We start from the raw sequence: 21,770 nt of genomic DNA, 5'->3' as shown, positions 1-21,770 counted from the left end.
TGTGAAGTATGACCAATAGCAAAAAAAACTTCTTAAACATAAATTTTTAAGCGACATCGACAATAAGGTCCCTTTTTATAGCAAATACCACAAATAATTGGCATACAATTTCCTACAAGAAACATGTGGAACACTTTTCCCTAAGATCAATAAAACTATTAAAGTGGGAAAGTTAAATTATGTGTAGAATTGATTATAATTTAAATTCCCCTTTTAATACCTCTTTAAATATTGATCCTAGCGAAAAAGTGTAATAAACCTTTTTTGTAGAAAATGTAATGTAAATTATTTATGTATAACATTTTTTTGCAATGGACCACCGTTTATGAAATATTTACGAAAAACTTAAAAAAAGGGAGCTGTGAATTGATTGTAATTAACTTTATTTATTCAATTTCGTTTTAAATATTGATTAGAGAAAAGTTTTGGGATTTTTTTTTGTAGAAAATTTTATGTACATTATTTATTTACTAGAACCTTTACTGCTATGGGCCACCGTTTACGAGCTATTTACGAAAAACTAAAAAAGGACTTTAAAATTGATAATTAACTTTCCCGCTTTGATATCTTTTTAAAATATTGATCCTAGCTAAAAGTGTTTCACATGTACCTTGTAGAAAATTTTATGTTAATTATTTGTGTATAAGATTTTTTTTGCTATACTTTACAAATTATTTACTAAAAACTGAAAAAAAGGAACCTAAGAATTGATTATAATTAACATTCCCTTTAATATATTTTTAAATATTAATCCTAGCAAAAATGATGAATAATATTTTTTGTAGTAAATTTTATGTAGATTATTTACGTTCAAAAACATTTATTTGCTATTGGCCACCGTTTACGAGTTATTTACAAAAATATAAAAAAAACGTACCATAGAATTGATTTTAATTAATATTTCTCGTTTAATATCTTTTTAAATGTTGATCCTAGCGAAAAAGTGTATGAAATCTTTCTTGTAGGCAATTTTATGTAGATTATTTATGTAACAGGTCATTTTTTGTTATGGGCCACCGTTTAAGAGTTATTTACGAAAAACTCAAAAAAGGGACCTTTACACCCCCCTCTACCCGTTAGCGTCACCCCCATCCATCAGTACTTTTAGTATGTTGTTTCAGGCACCTTTATCTACAACTATGCCAAAATACGCTTACACACGAATTATTTCCCTGAATGGCAATTTTTGGGCTTCGTTTGGTGGCCTATATATGAAACTAAGTAAGTATATATTATTCGGTACAAAGAAAACGTAAATAAGTTTTTGGCAAAAATTTCATTTTTGGTACAAGCTTTTATCGCTGACTGTACTTTTCTTTCCACAGGCAACTAATACTCCATGAGACAAGTCTAAAAACCCCAAACACAATTAGGTTGCGTTGTTTTATCACAGAGTTCCTATAACCACCTCCTGTATCCATCATCAGATCAGCTCGATGGTACCGTAATATTGCATTGTCACCCGACTTACATATGTGTGCAAATTTTCAGTTTCATCGAAAACCGGAAAGTGGCTCTAATTTAAATTTGACACGTACAAACATAGCTACATAACCACATACATAGGTACATTGCAAGTTAAATGAAAGCTTGTAAAAATCACTAAATGTAGTGGTAAAGAATCACACACCAGTGACAACGACAACTCCCTTCTTAAGTGCGGGCTGCGGGTCACGCGGTCGGGTCGGGACGCTAATCTGCACTTAACTGCTAAGGGAAGAAGGTACATTATTGGGTAACCGCGGGATGGATTTATCTTCGCTTCCAAAATTTCGGTGTTCTGGATGAATATATCTTTTGGATATTTTGGATTTAAGTGTATACGTGACTACTTAGTATATATTTAAAAAGAAATCAGGCTGAGAAATTTTCTACTCACAGTTTTTAATAGTTCTAAATTACATAAATTTGGGTATGCATTTTTTTTTGGATTTTCTTACCCACTACGCCAAATTATATTCTAAGATCATATAAGAAGAAAAAAATGACAGAGCAATTTTCCGATGAAAATTAGAGTCAAAAAAAGGAATTTTAATAAAAAAAATATTGTCATGTTTGACAAAAGTTTTGGATTTTTTTCTAGTAGCACATACTGATACAAATAACTTATTTGGTAAAAAAATTATGGACGGAGGAATTACTCGGTTCAATATATAAACAGATTTGTATTTTTACGTATAAATACCTAACTTAGGTGTTTTTTTTTTTTGGATATTTATATGTTTAGTTTCGGCTCATACTATACAATAACCAAGCAAAATTTCATCGACTGAGGAATTAATGCATGGGTCTCCATACAACAACTTGCTTCAATTCCTACTCCATAAACTGCTGTCAAACTAAGGCCCACTTACACCATCCCATTAACCTGGGGTTAAGCGGTTAACACGTTATAGTCTGCATATTCTCAAATAAGCGTTGGCGCGTGCGACGGCGCGGGCGGCGCTTACACGCAATGGCACACAATGGCCGACCGCTCGCACAAAAGAGACAATGGCTTTTGTTTAACAGATTACCGTCTTAAGCGTAAAACTCTTTTGAGAAGATGCAGACTATAACCTAGTGTCAAATTGTACTGGTAACCATGGTAACTCCAGGTTTAACCGGTTAACCCCGGGTTAGTGGAATAGTGCAAGTGGGCCTAACAAACCGTTTGTCCATATTTGACATTCTGTTTGTTAGAAAGAGGCAAAATTTAAAAGATTGCTAAGTTTGTATGAGGTTGCTAAGTTTTACGAATAAAGCTTTATCTTTGCAAAGTCTATGCAAAGATATAGTTTGTCAAAGGACTTTCTCATTTCAAACATAGATAATCATCTTTGTCTTACACTAGTACTAGCACCCAAAAGAAAAGGATGAGTATAGTTTTTTTTGTTCTTATTTACTGACAATTTGGTTTGACCAACTCTATTAATAAATTATTCATATATACTGAGTTTTAATTATTAAAGCAGCACATCAACATATCTACTTAAATCCACAGATTAAATTTATAAATTAAAAGCTTAATTTACATTCGAATTTCAAATTGGCTCGCCACGTTAATTCCATCGATCATTGCTGGCTGCAATCCGCCAATCGGAAAATAAAAACACTGCCACCCCACCCCCACCCGTCTGCCGGGGTGTGATTTTTTCGTACATCACTCCGCATTATGTATTTTTCGACCATGTATTCGTTGTAGTTCGATGTGTGCTTAATACTGGTTTTTGTGAAACATTTATCATGGTTGATGTTAAATCCTCCAGCCCATATCATATAGGGAATGCTAGTGTTTAAAATGTGTTATTGATGCATAAAGTTGCATTATAATTGTCAAAAAATGTCTTATTAAGCAACAAGCAACGAATTAAAAAGTCCAAAGTAGCAACACAGACCAAAACGCCCCTCGATACTGGTCAAGCGCGTATTAAAGGCCATTTTACACTTGTAAGTTTGGAGTTCTGGTACTGACATAGTAAAATTACTTGAAGAAACATGCATCTATGTTAGCATAACTAAGCTTAGGGGCCCTAAGTTAAGGCCACTTGCAGCATTCACTTACCCGGGGTTAACGGCTTAAACCAGTTAATGGTTACCAGTACAATTTGACACTGGGTTAACGGTTTAACCGGTTAACCCCGGGTTAGTGGGATGGTGCAGATGGCGCGTCATAACTAATGTTTGTTGAGCAGCCCAAAAATTGTGAAAATTAGGTACTTGTTACGTTTCTCGTGATTACAATCCAGACCGCACTTAGGATAATGCGTCACATCACACCTGTACTGTCATAACGTTGTATACGAACATAAAAATGCTATCCACATAAAAATCGACGCGGCTATTGTGTACACACACCAACGTTGTGCCAGTGTGTGTGCTAACGCTTGCAGGGCCCGAGCTCGATCGCGTGCAAAGCGCCGTGCAAAAATGTGCATTATACACCAACACCAACAAAAAATGACCTCCCGCCCCCCCGCGCTGGGAATACAAAAAGACGAATGCGACGGACGTAGGTTTTTCACCAGGGATCCTTTTAGGTTTGTTGGGCTTGAGGGGAAGTAGATAAAGGCATGCGGGCCCCCCCTCGCTGTCATGTATCATGTATCCAGTTTGAAATCCGAAAGAATGCCTGTCTATGTTGGAGCTTTGTCCGGGAATCAAATGCGCGATCCAGGAAATTGGGAATTGGTGGCCGATACGTTTGATGAAGTATTAATGAATCCTGGCTAGAGACAATGGGGATCCGTTTCAAGCTGAGTAAACTTATATCTGGACGTTGAAGACGTTATCTTTCTTGCGACCGGATTGTCCCATATTGGTCTGTCATTCGTATCAGCCATAGTTCTATTTCTTTGATTCATTTTAACTAATATTTGTCACTATCATTACCTACTAACTTAAATATAGATTACAATATTTTACATTGCTTAAGGAAGTGTTTACATAAAAGAATTTAAATTTGTTTAAAAGCACCCGGAAAGTTGACCTGAATGCTAGTTTTAATTGGCGTTAAAACCCTCCGCCTTTTAATAAATACCCGTTTCTAAAACCTAAACAAATTGCCCAGTTTGTTAACTTAATCTAAAGCCTGTACAAATCCCAAGACTTTTCACTTTGCCCAGCAAAGTATGTGGACTTTAACGACCATGGTAAAACCAAGAGATTTGACCTCCTTTATAATTTAATGAACAATTTTGTTGAAAAGGAAAACTGTGGAAGAATACACGATGCAGTTTGTTATGTTGGCTCCTGAATTGGTGTTACGTACGAGGTGTGCCTTAATGAGATACTACGGCTAGACTTTGATACATCTTTTTACTTAGATAAAATTGGGAAAACTTCCTAAAATATTTTAATTAAAAACGAGTTTTAGATCTGAAAGTATAACCTGTAATTAAAAATTGTAGGAAAACTGAAAATAATACATTTGAAGCGTACATTTTAATCCTCTCCCTGCTAACCAAAAGAAAAAAGTATCATTTCAATTAAAATTAATTTAAAGTCTAAGATACATCTAGCGTTGATAATGTTATAACTTCAGACATAAAAGAATTTCACGGACCTAGGGCAACTCTTTAAAAAGTTTCCACGTCGAGACTTTTATGAGGGTAAAGTTTTTTCCACACACACCTGGGGAGGCAAAAAAGGAAGGAGTAAAAAGAGGCAAGAGAAACTGTGTTATGAGGTAAGAAAGAGTGAGGCCAGGGGCACGATCGCAATAAAAAGACTGCGTGAGGTCGCTGGGAAACTTTTTGCGTTACAACTTGCTTTTAAAGGGGAGTTTCTTATGCGTTAAACGGGTGAAAAGAAAGGATTGGGCAGTGGCGTTTTGACCACGGCCTTTTTATCTTTCCTTTTGCTTTTGTCGTTGTTTGCTTTCCTTCTCACGTGCCGTAAGTGATGTGTATTTACACTTTTTACTTTAGTTTAGTTTAGTTTTTACTTTAGTTTTTTGTGTTGTTTGATATTGTAAGCTGTTTAATGCAGAATGAGTGTTTTGGATTGTAAGATTGTGAAGTAGATCGCCTAAGTCATGTTACAGTTAGAGTGAATGTTGTACAAGAGTACATTTTTCCCGTTGCTTTTACTTGTTCTGATTAGACGTTTTACATACATTTAATTGAATTAATCGTTACTTGATGCAAAACAATGATAAAACAAGATAAATATAAACTGTGACGGTAATTAATCAAGCAGATTAGCAAAGCGATATTTTTATCCACCTACACTTGTTTGACGTTTTTACTCTAACAAAGTTTTTGTTTTTAGTTTTTGCTTTGCAAGAAAGATTTCGCCCACGCAAACGAACTGATTTATATCTTTTAAATACTTTAGATAGCTATATTTGTGTTAAAAATCAAAAATAGGGACAAACTAATTATAACAAAAGTAGTACTGATACTCATCAATACACTCGTATATAGATTGCTAGAATTCGTCCACACTAAATTTGCACTGACTTGACAGTAGTTAAGTACCTACGAATAAAAATCCTATGAGTGCCATACTCGACATAGAACTGTAGGCCGAGCACATGATTGGCGCGACAGTATCTCGCCGCGAGATGGACTACTTTTACTAAGTGTATGAATTAAAGAGGGACGGGTAGTCTATGTCGCGGCGAGATACTCTCGCGCCAATCACGTGCTAGTCCGGCAGCATGAAAACTTATCGCTGACTCTAGATGATTTTGTTGAACAATGCGGTACAACACGCCACGACACACTGTTAACTGACAATAAGTAAACCTTATTCCAAAGATTATGTTTTTTTCAATGAGGCAAACGAGCAGACGAATAGTCTGATTGTAAGCAAAAAGACACCTGCAACACCAAAGGCCAGATGGGAGTACGCTTTTCTTGAAGGTTTGAAGCTCGTATCCGTCCGGAAATACCGCAGGCGATAGTTCATTCCATAGTTTAGCTAAGTTAGTTTAGTATATTGGTTTACGGCTAATCCTTTGTCTATTGCTAAATAAAACCGCACGTGCTACTACCCGTGTAATTCTAATTGGCACCTGAGCGCGGGATAGTCTAACGCTCAAAAAACCAGTGTAAGTGCGCTCTCCGATAACGCGCCTTTGTTATGCATCTCGATCAAACGTTTTAGACTGGTTCTGTAGCGTTCGACTCGCCGGCACTCAGTAACCGTAGAGGGACAACACAAGAAATCGTAAATTATTTTTCTGTTTGTTCATTTTACCTTATTGCAATCTCCATAGAGTGGTAATTCAATAACCGGTTAAAACGGACCAACCATTTTTAGGGTTCCGTACCCAAAGGGTAATGGGATCCTATTACTAAGACTCCTCTGTCCGTCTGTCTGTCTGTCACCAAGCTGTATCTCATGAACCGTGATAGCTAGACAGTTGAAATTTTCACAGATGATAAAAAGTACGGAACCCTCGGTGGGTGTCCGGTTTTTTTATGCAGGTAAGTAGCACGTGCGGTTTCACTTACAAAAGACAAAGAGTTATCCCTTACCTCCCATGAAAGCTAACGGTGTATGAACTTAGAACGTGAACTTTAAAAGTGGAAAAATTACTGCCTTGGATTTTTCCACTTTTAAATTTATTTTAAGCTTAATAACATCGTTCGCAGACGTTTCTGCTTGTTAAAAATTAATTTACACAAATATAAATACAAATGAATTTATTTCATTACTTTTTACAGCTGTTCTTAGTTATAGTAAAAGGGTTAGGTAGGTAATTAGTCCATCTTAAGTATAAAGAGCAAGTATTAGGTAAGTATTTATCTACCTATATACATTGTGCAACAATTTATTGGTGTAAGTAATGAAAAACCGGCCAAGTGCGAGTCGGACTCGAGCACGAAGGGTTCCGTACCATTACGGAAAAAAGCAGCAAAAAAATCACGTTTGTTGTATGAGAGCCCCATTTAAATATTTATATTATTCTGTTTTTAGTATTTGTTGTTATAGCGGCAACAGAAATACATCATCTGTGAAAATTTCAACTGTCTAGCTATCACGGTTCTTGAAATACAGCCTGGTGACAGACAGAGAGACGGACAGACGGACAGCGGAGTCTTAGTAATAGGGTCCCGTTTTTACCCTTTGGGTCATCATTCGCTTGCCCTTATCCCATTCATTTGGGGTCGGCGCAGCATCTTTTTCTTCCGCACCTCTCTCTCGCCCGTCATCTCATCACTCACTCGCATTCGTTCGCTTTGGGTACGGAACCCTAAAAATAATTTATAAGTGTATGTAAAAGTAAAAATAATCTGTCTGTATGAATTGAGATTATTTTAAGCAAGGCCACAGAGACACAGTCGTACTGCTCTTGTTATGTCCATCACAAAAACTAGCCTGGATGAAACAGAGCGCTAATTGAACAGGTGAAAGTAGAAAGGTATTTTTTGTATGTTTGTGTCGCGGCACCTTTCTTTCAGATGTAATATGACCGATATTAATTTGTCAGAACTCAGATTGTTAGCTTCTGATGCCTCCGTCTGTAAATACGGTAAAAGTCCTAGAGCCGGACCACGTTAAGTTTTCATGTTTTTTAGGGTTCCGTACCCAAAGGGTAAAAACGGGACCCTATTACTAAGACTCCGCTGTCCGTCCGTCTGTCCGTCTGTCTGTCTGTCGCCAGGTTGTATCTCATGAACCGTGATAGCTAGACAGTTGAAATTTTCACAGATGATGTATTTCTGTTGCCGCTATAACAACAAATACGAAAAACAGAATAATATAAATATTTAAATGGGGCTCCTATACAATAAACGTGATTTTTTTGCTGTTTTTTTTCCGTAATGGTACGGAACCCTTCGTGCGCGAGTCCGACTCGCACTTGGCCGATTTTTTTATACCACCTCGGTGGCAATCAAGCATACGGCCCGCCTGATAGTAAGCAGACACCGTAGCCTATGGACGCCTGCAACACCAATATTACATGCGCGTTGCCGACCCTTTAAAAACCTGTACACTCCTTTTTTGAAGAACCCCATACCGTAACCCCTCGGGAAAACCTCGGCAGGGAGCTCATGTCAAGTGCTACGTATATTTTGGAGGTAGTATACTAGCGTCCCGCCCCGGCTTCGCATGGGTTACACAAAACCTTAATTAACTTCAACCTTCCTCAAGAATCACTATTGATAAGTGAAAACACCATGAAAATCCGTTCAGTAGTTTTCGAGTTTATCGCGAACATATCGCCAATTCGCAATACTGCAAAATTTTGCATTAATTTTTATTATTCATATCTTAAAAAGTAGTTATAAGTTGTTGGTAATTAAAAATTGTTTGTGACATACGGCCTGATTCGAACTTTAAGATACGTCAACTATTAGGTCTAGATACGATATGGATCGGATATGTCAGTCTCAAAAGTGACGTTTCTTCGTCACTTTTGAGACTGACATATCCGGTCCATATCGTATCTAGACTTAATAGTTGACGTATCTAAGGCGTTGGTCAAGTCAAAGAGGATAGAATAAGATAGGGGTACTGTCATAGTAGATTTTGTAACCACAGTAAATTCACTGCCATCTATCGACACACCTTAAAACTAAAAATGAAGATTTATAAAAATACGATAAAATGTATTTAAATATGGATAAATGATTTTATTTGCATTAATTATTTTTATGATTTTGACCCATTTCACTGATATGCGTTTAAATTGTTAAATAACAAACGGAACCGTCAACGCCATCTATATGACAGTAGGCCAAGCTAGTAGCGCCCTCTGATCGAGAATCAAATTTTCTTGATTTTCGAGGCACGTTTTTTCCTTAGACTGTATCCATCTATTACGGAGTTATATCTATCTTTGGTCAAGTTCAGACATCGTAAATTTCTCAGTGTTGAACAGTGGACATTGGCCTAATAGTTGTCTTCAATCTTAATTGCTTAGGTGTTACAAATCATCATCATCATATCAGCCGAAAGGCGTCCACTGCTGGACATAGGCCTCCCAGGGATCTCCACAACGACCGGTCTTGCGCTGCTCTCATCCATCGGCTCCCCGCGACAACCAGATCGTCGGACCATCTTGTTGTGGGTCTTTTCCTCCTGCGTTTTCCGGTTCGCGGTCACCACTCAAGAACCTTTCTGCCCCATCGGCCATCGGTTCTGCGAGCAATGTGTGCAATTGCGCCTGGCAATTCTCTGAGCTATTTCGACAACTTTGGTTCTGCGGATCTCCTCACTTCTGATTCGATCACGCAGGGAAACTCCGAGCATAGCTCGCTCCATTGCTCTTTGAGTGACCTTGAGCCTTCTTATGAGGCCTATTGTGAGCGACCACGTCTCTGTTCCGTAAGTCATCACTGGCAACACACACTGGTGTGACAAATGTATCATTGTATATTGAAATTATGTTATCCAACATTAGGATGTTTACCTTATAAGTAATTTGATTACATTGGTTACTGTGTTGTCCGTTCTTTAACTGTATATGTAGATATATGATATTATTTTTCTGTTATAACATGAATTCGGACTCTCGCTCAGTACATTTCTGTTTCGCAGTTCAACTTAAATATTGACTTATGATCGGGCAAAGCCCTAAAACAACCATTAACGACGCACACAGCCTCACCGCACACACACAACGATTCGGCGTTTTTATATTTTTGCACATTTAAAAAAAGGCGACAGACAAAGATGGACTGATGACGAGATCCGCTCGGAACAATACTGCGAAAGCGGGACAGCGCGACTCTGTCACGGCCGCTAAATAAAAATGTGCAAAGAGTTCCTTTTTTAAAATGTGATGCTTTTTTTACGTTAGTCTGCGTTTGCAATTAGTGCTGTGCGGTTGTCCCGCATTGGGTATTAGGAATCTATGCAAATGAATATTCTGTGTCCTGCGGGATTTCTAAAAGCTTTTTCTGAATGTTATTGTTAGGTACAAAGGGCTTCGGAGATCGCGGAAGCTCATTTAGACTACAAGGTCGAGACACATGTTGTAAAACAGCAAAACAGCATTCTTTCTATATCTTTCTATGGCACATATGCTCTTATCGATGTGAAGGTAGTAAAGATGCCAGCAATAGCAGGGATTCTTTACTCCTACATCTTTATCGCGGTATAGGAATCTTACAAACACTAAAATACTTGGAAATTGTTTGTTTTTACTGAAATACCTTAATAGAAATATCCAGTTAAAGATAACAATACCATAACCAAGCTAACTCTACATGGCATTTTTAATGTCAAAGTGTGATATTAGAATTATTTATGTCAAATTTCCATGAAAAAATGACGTTTAGAATGACAATCCCTGATTATATTCAATTAAAATCAGCGCAGTGAGCTTAGTTAGACGGATCGTATCATATCTATACTGTAGATTCACTTTTGTTTTTAAATAACTAGTATTTAAGGCCCAATTTCAGCTAAAGTAGAATAAGGAATTCATCCAACAGTCAAAATAACATAAATGTGACTAAGCCGAGTCGCGGAGCGAGACTGGAAAATGTTTGTTCCAAAAAGTTGTATTATGTATAAGGAAAGTCGTCCAAAACCGTATACCCTAACCTGCTAGGGATGCGCCTAATCCAGGTGCAAGAATTTTTAATACCGGAAAAAAAAACCCGCATGTATGCGGCACGCACACACTGGCGCGATGTCGGTGCATGCTTTACGCTCGGAAAAAAAGTACTGCGTTATTGATTTTTCTGTACAGCGAGGGGTGGGGGCCTGAAAACCGTCTGCTGAAAAAACGGAGACGAAACGGCGCCTCCCTTTTTTAATTGGCGATGGTGTCAATGGGGCCAATCCGGCAGTGGTAGCTTTTGTGCGTTTTGGGTTTTAATGGGTTGTTAGTGGTCTTTAGTTTTGAGGGCCGCGGACTGGTGCGTTTGGTGTTTCAAATTTTTGAGTGCATTTGCCTGGCTGTAGACAGGGTAAACGGGGCTGCAAAAGATGAATATGCATAGCCACAGTTGGGTACAGGGTAGATGGGGCTGTGGAAACAACTTTTAAATAGATTTTCGTTCCATTTGGAGTTGAAACTCTAGGTCCATGGGGTTCTAGCGCGCACAAGTTGTTTGCAGAAATTGCGAAGCGTCTGGTTGACGTAACTGGTGACCGAAGAGCTGGCGGCTTCCTCGCACAACGTATCAGCATTGCGATACAGCGAGGAAATGCCGCCAGCATCCTTGGTACAATGCCTCAAGGGCCTTTTTTAGATTTAAGCTAGTTATTAATTTCGTTTACGTAGTACCACTGTATATATCTTGTATGTAAATAAAAAGTTCTTCTTCCAATAGATATTTTTATTTAATCGTAAGGCATTATACAGATACGGAGAAATGATAAATCAAACTCCAGAGAATTAATCCACTTGATAGCTTCGTCGTTCAGTTTTATCAGACCGGGGGGCCTCCAGAGTATATCGAGTAGCGAGATGGGCACTCTTGGAAAATATGTCGGATAATCGGTTCCTAGTTATATAATTTAGTCAATAACATATGTATATCTACGTCCTTTTAAAATGAATAAGGGCTTATAGTAAAATTAGAATTTATTTCATGAAACAATTTAGAAATATTATTCAGTAAAGCCTCATTTAATCGGTGTGAGAACTTGGATATTTTCGTTTCATTGCGGTATTTGATCGATCGATTGAATTAATTGTAGTACTAATAGATTGCAATGTAACGAAAACCTTATTTAAATTACCGTGAGAATTAAAGCTTCATGATTAAAGATACAGAAAACTAAGTGATTTCGCAATTTCATGTTAATAAAATAACCACATAAAAGAATAGTGCGCATTAAGCGCAATTCTAAAGATATGAATCATAAAAACATTTGTCAGTTTATAGCTGAAATTTAAGTTTCAACGCTGTTTTAAAGAATTATGAAAAACTGTAAGTATTTAATAAGTTTACAGTACATACAAAGAAGCGAAGAATGTTTCTTTGATTTTCAACCTTACAGTAATCCACAAAGCATCGGGGACAGCTTGCAAAAATGAATCTTATTCCTTGAAGATAAAGTTTAATCTCCAATAAATATTATTCAAGCCTGTCCAGTACATACAAACCAGCCTATTTAGGCGCCGTAGAAACGAAAAGTCGTCTTATAGTAGGAAAGTAGTGTCGTTTACGTCCTTTCGTGTACGGAGGTCGCGGAAGGAGTTACAGAATTATGCCTCGAGAATGTATAAAAAGTAGGTGAAGTTTTGTTAGCGATGTGTTTCGTTTAAGTATTTTGCGGGGTCCCTTTGTTTGACATAATTATTGAAAGTCATAATGTAACGATTGTCATATTATCATTAGTCATAATTCCGAAACCGTTAACTTTTCAGGATTTTCCTCGGGTTATCCTATAGCATAGAGTAACTTATACTAGAGCGGTACTGTCATAGTCAATTTTGTAACCCCAGTTAATTCACTGCCATCTGACGACACACTTTAAAACTAAAAATTAAGATTTATAAAAATACGATAAAATGTATTTAAATATAGATAAATGGTTTTTTTTAAATGCATTAATTATTTTTATGATTTTGACCCATGTTCTTTCACTGATATGCGTTAAAACTGTTAAATAACAAACGAAACAGTCAACGCCATCTATACGACTGTAGGCCAAAACTAGTGGCGCCCTCTGAACGAGAATCAAATTTTCTTGATTTTCGAGGCACGTTTTTTCCTTAGACTGTAAACATCTATTACGGAGTTATATCTATCTTTGCCTATAGATAGGTTAGGTTAGGTTTGTTTTATGGCCATCCTGAAAAGTTACGCGTTTCTGAGAAAAACCAAATTATGACTAATGATAATATGACAATCAGTACATTATAACTTTTAATAATTATGTCAAACAATAGACACCCGTATTTTGCACTGGCAGGAAAATACGCGTGCTTTAAGTAATTGCTGTTTAGAAGTATTTTTCAAACTCGATGGGTAGTGACAAATGTCATCTCCATATAATTTGTAGCCTAAAAACGGCAAGGTCTCGCAAAATTGTATTAAGATGACACCTGTCAGCGTACCCATCGAGTTTGAAAAAGACTATAGGATAATAAAATGTAAGGAGTCTAATATATGTATTGGTGTAATACTTTTATTTATGGCCCGACGTTTCGAACGTGACGAGGAATTGTATTATACAGGCAGACTGGCGAGGAATTGTATCAACATCATCTTGCTGCGCGGGTTTTGCGACGTCACGTTCGAAACGTCGGGCCATAAATAAAAGTAAGTTTTTACGCGATTAAAAGTATGAGTGAAAATCGTGTTAGTTTAAATTAATATATTGGTGTTATATTTATGACATTGAAAAATTGTTTTTTTAATTTTAGTTAGGCATACTTTTGTGGCCATGAACCATTTTTTTTACTATACAGATGCCTCAATTAGGAGTTAGGACTGGGGTCGTAGCCAAGATGACGTCGTTAATAGAAAACGGCGAAAATGCCAATCTAAATTTAAATAATGTATGGAAACAGAATAGTCACGTGACTTTCCGTAGCCTCATCCCGATATTTCTTTCTCTTCGTTCAATAGGGAATATTACCCAAAACTCTGCGTAGGGGCCGCCACTACCACAATCTGAGGGTGTACCGCGAAACAAGAAAATTTAAATTTCGTTAACTAACATCTCTGTCACTTGCGTATTCGAGCGATAAAGAGGCAGATAGCGAAATTCCGGATTCGCGTTTCCCGGTAGGTCCTCTGTAAACAAACCGCCTTGATGCATCAATGTCATAATTTATTATCTCTGAAAACTTGTCAAAAACCTGTTAAAGGTACAGTATGTATAAGTTACTCTATGGTTAACTAAAAAGGCTAGTGCTGCCCTCTAGTGGCAGAACATTGTAATATGGCGTTTGATGATGTACGATTGTCATATTTGCTAGGTCTCCTGATCTCTTGCCAGATGCCTTGTAATCCACAACGAGTTAGGTTACGTTAATCACTTGCACTATCCCGCTAACCCGGGGTTAAGCGGTTAAACAGTTAACCCAGCCAGTGTCAAATTGTACTGGTAACCATGGTAACTCCAGGTTTTACCGATTAACGCAGGGTTAGTGGTATGGTGCAAGTGGGCCTTAGTCAGGTAGTACTAAAACAGTATTTTCAAGTAAAGTTTAATTTTGTCAGTTAAAATTTTTCACTTATTCTATCTATAAGGGTGAAGGTTTGCCTGCTACGCGCCTATCGCTACGAAGAGCTCGCTACGCCCGTAGCCAGGTTACGATTCAACAGTTTACGTAAATAGTATCTACGAAAGTGTATTCCGATTGTAAAATATGATAAGGATTTGATATTGGCCTTAGTGCGCCGTTGAGAAATCTTTCACGTTGAATGGATAGAACTAAAACGTATTTATTATTCTTTAAACTGTAATTTTCCTACTGGACCCAAAAAATTATCCAGATTCGATTTAGTTTAGTAAAAAATTAGTTTAATAATTGATTAAATAAGTAGTATTCAATATTCAAAGTGCTCATTTTGTAATAAAAATCTACAAGCATCTTACTTAAGCGAACAACACGCGAACGCGAAGCGAAGCGGCGCGGCGGGCCCACGGCGTTCGCGTTCGCAACGAGATCGCCCACGTACACTTATACTCTTCTATTATAGGTATCAAAGGACAGATTCATTTCGCGTCGCATCGCTTCGCTTCACGTTCGCGTGTTATTCGCCTACGTAGTACGCTGCGTAAGGTAGGTTTTGATAATTTAGGCCACATTGTGTGTGTAAACAAAATTTAATACGAAAATAGTTACCAATATTCACCTCAGTATCATATGATATAATAGCATCATACACATTTTATTGTATGTTCCATTCATTCGTGTCTTTCCTGTAGACATGGCAAGGTTAAGATAATCAAAAGCTAATGTTTACGCTGCAGTGCTGCACCGGCGGGATAAATTTTTAGGGTTCCGTACCCCAAGGGTAAAACGGGACCCTATTACTAAGACTCCGCTGTACGTCCGTCTGTCTATCTGTCCGTCTGTCACCAGGCTGTATCTCATGAACCGTGATAGACAGATGACATTTTCACAAATGATTTATTTCGGTTGCCGCTATAACAACAAATACTAAAAAACAGAATAAAATATAAATTTAAGGGGGCTCCCATACAACAAACGTCATTTTTTTCCCGTTTTTTTAGATAATGGTACGGAACCCATCGTGCGCGAGTCCGACTCGCACTCGGCCTGTTTTTTTCAGTACTTCAGACTCGAATAAGAAAAACGTGATATAAATGTACCCGGGTCGTTAACTTTTACTGTTTTGTCCACAGAAAGGATCTTTTTCCAAAATGTGTTTGACACTACTTTACTCCCTTCCCTCCACGAGATTGCACCAGAAACTCCCATGCTCCCATGTAAATGAACTTTTATTTGCTTAAATGCATTTGATGGCTGCACCAATAAGTGCATCCTTGCGCCGGCGCATGGCGCAAGTGCAATTAGTCGGGAAGTGACGTCAGATCCGCCCATGCGAGGTCAGGGTCTGAATGGGGGCAGTCTGCACGGTAAAGATATTTTTAATGAAGACCGACCTTTAAATTTATCATGTGGGTAAATTATTTACTATTAATTATTATTTTATTCAAATTAAAATACTCTAAGTAAAACCTTGAAAGCTGGCTTAATAGAAAAAAAAACCGGACAAGTGCGAGTCGGACTCGCCCACCGAGGGTTCCGTACTTTTAAGTATTTGTTTTATAGCAGCAACAGATATACATCATCTGCGAAAATTTCAACTGCTATCACGGTTCATGAGATACAGCCTGGTGACAGACAGACGGACGGACAGACAGACGGACAGAGGAGTCTTAGTAATAGGAACCCTAAAAATCACGAAAATATATCTAGTTTTTATTCTTTTTCAATTGTATATCTTTGCTTTGCCCAACATATCATAGCAGTTTAATTTTAGTAAGTTTAAAATGTTTACTGATATAGCCGAGATCTGACGAGCAAAATTTTAAACACAAGTATATTTGATTATTTTAAACCGGGTCACTCACGTATTATTACGTAATAATACGTGAGTGACCCGGTTTTAAATAATCTAATATGTTTGAGTCTCACGGGAGTTTTATAGAAGTATATTTCTAGAATAAGTGAGTTAAAAGGCAAAAAACGACAGAAAAAATGCATTACTTTCTTGAATAACTTTTATACACCAGTGACGATGCTTATCCAAGATGTCAATCGTTTGCGCTGTAGCGAACGATACGTCTCTCTGTCGCACTAATACGGAAGAGTGATAAAGAGTGATTCATTATCATCATCTCAGCCGAAAGACGTCCACTGCTGGACAAAGGCCTCCCCCAAGGATCTCCACAACACGGTCATTCGCTGCCCTCAACCAACGGTTTCCCGCGACTTTAACCAGATCGGTCCACTAGTCTGGGCTGCCGTGTCAGACGTATCTCTGCTATCTCAAAAAACACAGTTTTGAGTAAATCGACTTTAAAGTTTTCGGTGAGCGTGAAAACTAATAAACTCATATATTTCGTGAGTTTATTGAGTTAAGTCATTTTTAATATGTGTTTTGTGTTTCAATAGACATGAAGAATAATATTTCTTTACTTTTTTTTTGTAAAAATACATAGTTTTTGAAATAAACGCATAAACATAGTTTGGCGTAACCACTGTTTCATACATTTGGTGGTTGCGCGTAACTATGTTAACTTAAAGTTAGACGAGTTCGTTGTATGAGCGCTCATACTATTTCGCGTGGCCACGGCTCGCGGGCTTATTGAGGTTTTCGTTTATCTAAAGTTAGAAGACTACATTGTATCAACTTCTAGTAAAACGTGTAACCAGGGCATGGGGAATATTGAGGTGGTCACGCGTAGTTCTTTTATCTTTAGTTGTAAGAGTTCGTTGTATTAGTGCTCCTAGTAAAACGCGTAACCAGACTACACAAGATAATCCATTTTATAATATGCTAACTCACATTACATACAAGGAGCCCGATTTCCATCAGTCCTTACATCATTGGTTATAAAGTAGATCAATCGATTGGTGGAAAGAACCTTATGTTTAATAGCGTATGCATGTATTGCATGTATGTATGTATGTATGTATGTGTGTATGTATGTATGTATGTATGTATGTATGTATGTATGTATGTATGTATGTATGTATGTATGTATGTATGTATGTATGTATGTATGTATGTATGTATGTATGTATGTATGTATGTATGTGTGTGTTTGTTTGTATGTACTTTATTTAATATTTAATCCCAGTAAGTGTAAAAGTCGGAATTAACGGCAGAAGGTCAGTTACTCCAAAATGTTTCCGCCTTAAAAAAAAGGTTCTCAGTTTGACCCGTATGTTTGTCCGCGATTATCTCGCGTTTGGCTAAACCGATTTTGATGCGGGTTTCAGAAAAGTTATTGTTACATTCTGGAGAAGGTTTTAGTATACATAGAGCTGAGCTGATGCTGAACTCTGGCTGTACCTAGTGGAACTCACGTTTGGTGCAACATAGGCACACGCTGTTTTGGTCATCTAACACGTCTTAATGAGCACTTGGGGGAGCAGTACCCAAGATAAAGATGATGCTGAACCATGGCTGTACCTAGTGGAACTCAGGTTTGGTGCAACGTAGGCAAACGTTGTTTTGGTCATCCGACACGCCTTGATGAGCACTTGGGAAAGCAGTACCCAAGATAGAGCTGATGCTAAACCCCGGCTGTACCTAGTGGAACTCAGGTTTGGTGTAACATAGGCACACGCTGTTTTGGTCATCCAACACGTCTTAATGAGCATTTGGGAGAGCAGTACCCAAGATAGAGCTGATGCTGAACCCTGGCTGTACCTAGTGGAACTCAGGTTTGGTGTAACGTAGGCAAACGCTGTTTTGGTCATCCGACACGCCTTGATGAGCACTTGGGAGAGCAGTACCCAAGATAGAGCTGATGCTGAACCCCGGCTGTACCTATTGGAACTCAGGTTTGGTGTAACATAGGCAAACGCTGTTTTGGTCATCCGACATGCCTTAATGAGCACTTGGGAGAGCTGTACCTAATAGTGGAACTCAGGTTTGGTGCAACGTAGGCAAACGTTGTTTTGGTCATCCGACACGCCTTCACATTTCTCTCACTACACATTCGTAACAAGGCTTTACTTCGTAAAGAACTCATTTTAAAGACTAATTTATCATATTTTGAACAAACAACATAAAAAACACCGGAACGCTAACTTAACCGGGTCAATATTACGTAATGAAATGTAAATGTGACGTTTTCAATCAAAAGGTACCACATTGTCGCTTACCATAAAGACGAAAATTGGTTGTATCTTTATACGAAAAACCTGTCAGAATGTCCTTATGATAAGCGACAATGTGGTACCTTTGCTTGAAACTACACAAATAAACAAATACACGTGGCAAGGAGCGACCAGCCGCTCCCTCCGCGCCCCGCCCCCCGCCTCACCGCGAGCCGCCTATCGCCGTACTACCTGCGTGTGGTTACGCGAAACTATGATAACTCGAGATAGTAGATATCCAGTTTGCCGTAAAAAAACTGCGAAGAGTTACGCATAATTATTCTAACTTGAGTTAGAAGAGATACGCATAACTCAATGTCCAAAAATTCGAAAACGTCTATCTTAAAACATGAAATATCTCAGTAACTAAAGACATTTTTTGAAATTTTGTTTAAGTATTATGTAAAGCATAGTGTCTAGTTTCATTTTGCATTGGTTAGGCGTATCTCTGCTATCTAAAGATAGCAGAGATACGTCTGACACGGCAGTGGGGCCTTCCCACGCTGAGTCTTCCGTAAAACCGTTTCGCATATTGGCTAGGCCCTCTGCAGCTCTTTCAAAGGATTAGACACATAATAAATATATAAGTAGATAACGACATGGCATGTAGACAGACAGACAGACAGCATGCACGATCTATCGCGTGACAGGTGCAGCCGCGATATCGCGTAGTCTAGGCAGGGTGGGGTGCAAGTAACAGCGACACTTTTGAGACTATCATTTTACTAAATAAATATCAGTTTAGTTTAGTTTAGTTCAGTGTCAGTAATATCAGTTTAGGTACTTTAAGAATACAACACAATACAGTTAACAAAAACGGCCAAATTACGCAAAAAACGGCAAAAAAATCACGCTTGTTGTATGGGAGCCCCAATTAAATATTTATTTTATTCTGTGTTTATTTTGTTGTTATATCGGCAACAGAAATACATCATTTTTGAAAATTTCAACTATCTATCACGGTTCATGAGATACAGCCTGGTGACAAACGGACTAATAGACAGACAGCGGAGTCTTAGTAATAGGGTCCTGTTTTTACCCTTTGGGTACGGAACCCTAAAAATCATGAGTATGTACTGTACACTGTATACTGACAAAATCTCTGAATAGACCAATTATGAAATATCGCCACTTTGATAGCCACTTAAGAAAGTAACTACTTATTCAGTGACATTATAAACTTTAAATGAACCAATCCGGTGGCCGAGCCCGGAATCGAACCGGCATCTTCAGCTTACAAGGCTAACGTCCTGACCACTAGACCACCCGGCCACGGCGATACCCGTCCCAAATTCTCTAGAATATACAATTATTGAAAGGCTAGGTGCCTCTGACCAACTCTAAAGGGCGAGCAGTCCGTGTTTTTATTTATACGATTCCCTTACTTCAATACACAAATAATAAGTACCTATTTTATAAAATAATTTGATTTCTTCCCTAATTGTAGGTACTCAGTGACAGTCTAAAAAGTCATATATTTAAATTTTAGCTCCGGTTTCAGGCCCTATTCAGTATAAATAAAATAAATGCTTATAAACTAAAAATCAATACGTCAATGTACATAGTACATTTTTATATACATTTTCCAGTTACAGTCACAAGTCTACAATTTTAATAAGTAACACAGCAAAACGATTTGAGAGTATGTATTTTATTACTGTCCTTAAACTGCGTCCGGACCCGGATATGACCTTAAACTACGTCGAAAAGAGAGGTATGGGCACTGTGAATGACATCTCGCTTTGTGTAGTAGGGCACAGGACAGCGGATGTCATTCCAAATCTAGAGCAGAGCCCAACTGGGGAAGTACCTCCACCTTACAGAAAACCGCAGCCAAATAACACTAGACCCTACTCATAGTGTTGTGTTCCTGCCGGTAAGTAAGGTTGCCAGAGCTCAACGAGGGAGAGGAATGTTAGGGTCGGCAACGCGCGTGTAATATCTCCGGTGTTGCAGGCGTCCATAGGCTACGGTAACTGCTTACCATCAGGCGGGCCGTATGCTTGATTGCCACCGACGTGGTATAAAAAAAAATACTATTTGCTGATTAAAAGTATAATTAGCTTATTTAGAATAAGATAAGATAATAAAATATAGTGCAACATAAAATTGTAGAAATTAAATTATATGGAACTAAAAAAAAAACATACTAAATTGATGCCATGTTTAAGCATTTTACGCTATTATTTTACGTCAAAAATGTGACAGTTACGTAGGAAATGGCGCTATCATTTATTTTCTACATTTTCTTGTCGGACTGTAAGCCTGCATATATAAAATGTCAAAGGGCTCGCGCGAAATCTCGCCCGCACTGCCACCCCAACCCTCGTTAAAGTGTAAGTTTAGTGATGCGATATCGAAGCTACTTCCAACTGATTTACGAGTGATCCGACATGAAGACTTATAAAGCAATACGATGAATACAGTAAATGGCTAAATTTGACTGCAGACGCTTTAACTCGCGGCATATCGCAGTATTGAATCGAAGCGGAATAGTCGAGTTATATCTTGTTTATTAACCACTAGCTTTTGCCCGCGACTTCGTCTGCGTGAAATTTGTGACAGCAGCTAAAGTGTAGCGCCTTGATAAAGTCTAATGGCAATCATTCGATTTGAGCATATGCTTTGCTTACATTAATTAACCGGCTATTCATGAAATATCTAAATTCCACCCCTTTAGGAATGATTTCCGACATAAAAACTATCCTATGTCCTTCCCCGGGACTCAAACTATCTGTATGCCAAATTTCAACTAAATCGGTTCTGCGGTTTAAGCGTGAAGAGGTAACAGACAGAAAGAAGACAGACAGACACACTTTCGCATTTATAATATTAAGTAAGGATAGTACAGTGCATGAGTTCAGCGGGCTTAGCACGGTAGCATTTTTACCGCCTGTCACCATGCCTGTCACGTTCTAACAAGTACGTAAGTACGAAAGTGACAGGCATAGTGACAGGTGATAAAAATGCAACCATGCTGACACCGCAGTTCCTTCCCGAACGCATATCGCTGAGCACCACTGAGCGGAGCTTAAATATTCTGTATTTAAGTATTGAT

At 38.1% G+C, this 21,770-nt stretch overlaps 1 protein-coding gene and 1 non-coding gene across 2 annotated transcripts in view; both read right to left on the bottom strand.

Moving 5' to 3' along the window:
• Positions 1–21,770, bottom strand: part of LOC134745611 (zinc finger protein 3) — an 82,739-nt gene that overhangs the window by 33,979 nt on the left and 26,990 nt on the right. The gene's annotated exons all lie outside the window — the stretch shown is intronic.
• On the bottom strand, positions 19,913–19,984 carry Trnat-ugu (transfer RNA threonine (anticodon UGU)). The gene has a single exon. It is a non-coding gene; the product is annotated as a tRNA-Thr (tRNA).

This window comes from Cydia strobilella, chromosome 11, assembly GCF_947568885.1.
Source record: "Cydia strobilella chromosome 11, ilCydStro3.1, whole genome shotgun sequence".
In the NCBI taxonomy this organism is placed as follows: Eukaryota; Metazoa; Arthropoda; class Insecta; order Lepidoptera; family Tortricidae; genus Cydia; species Cydia strobilella.
This window is presented reverse-complemented; position numbering and strand designations above follow the sequence as displayed.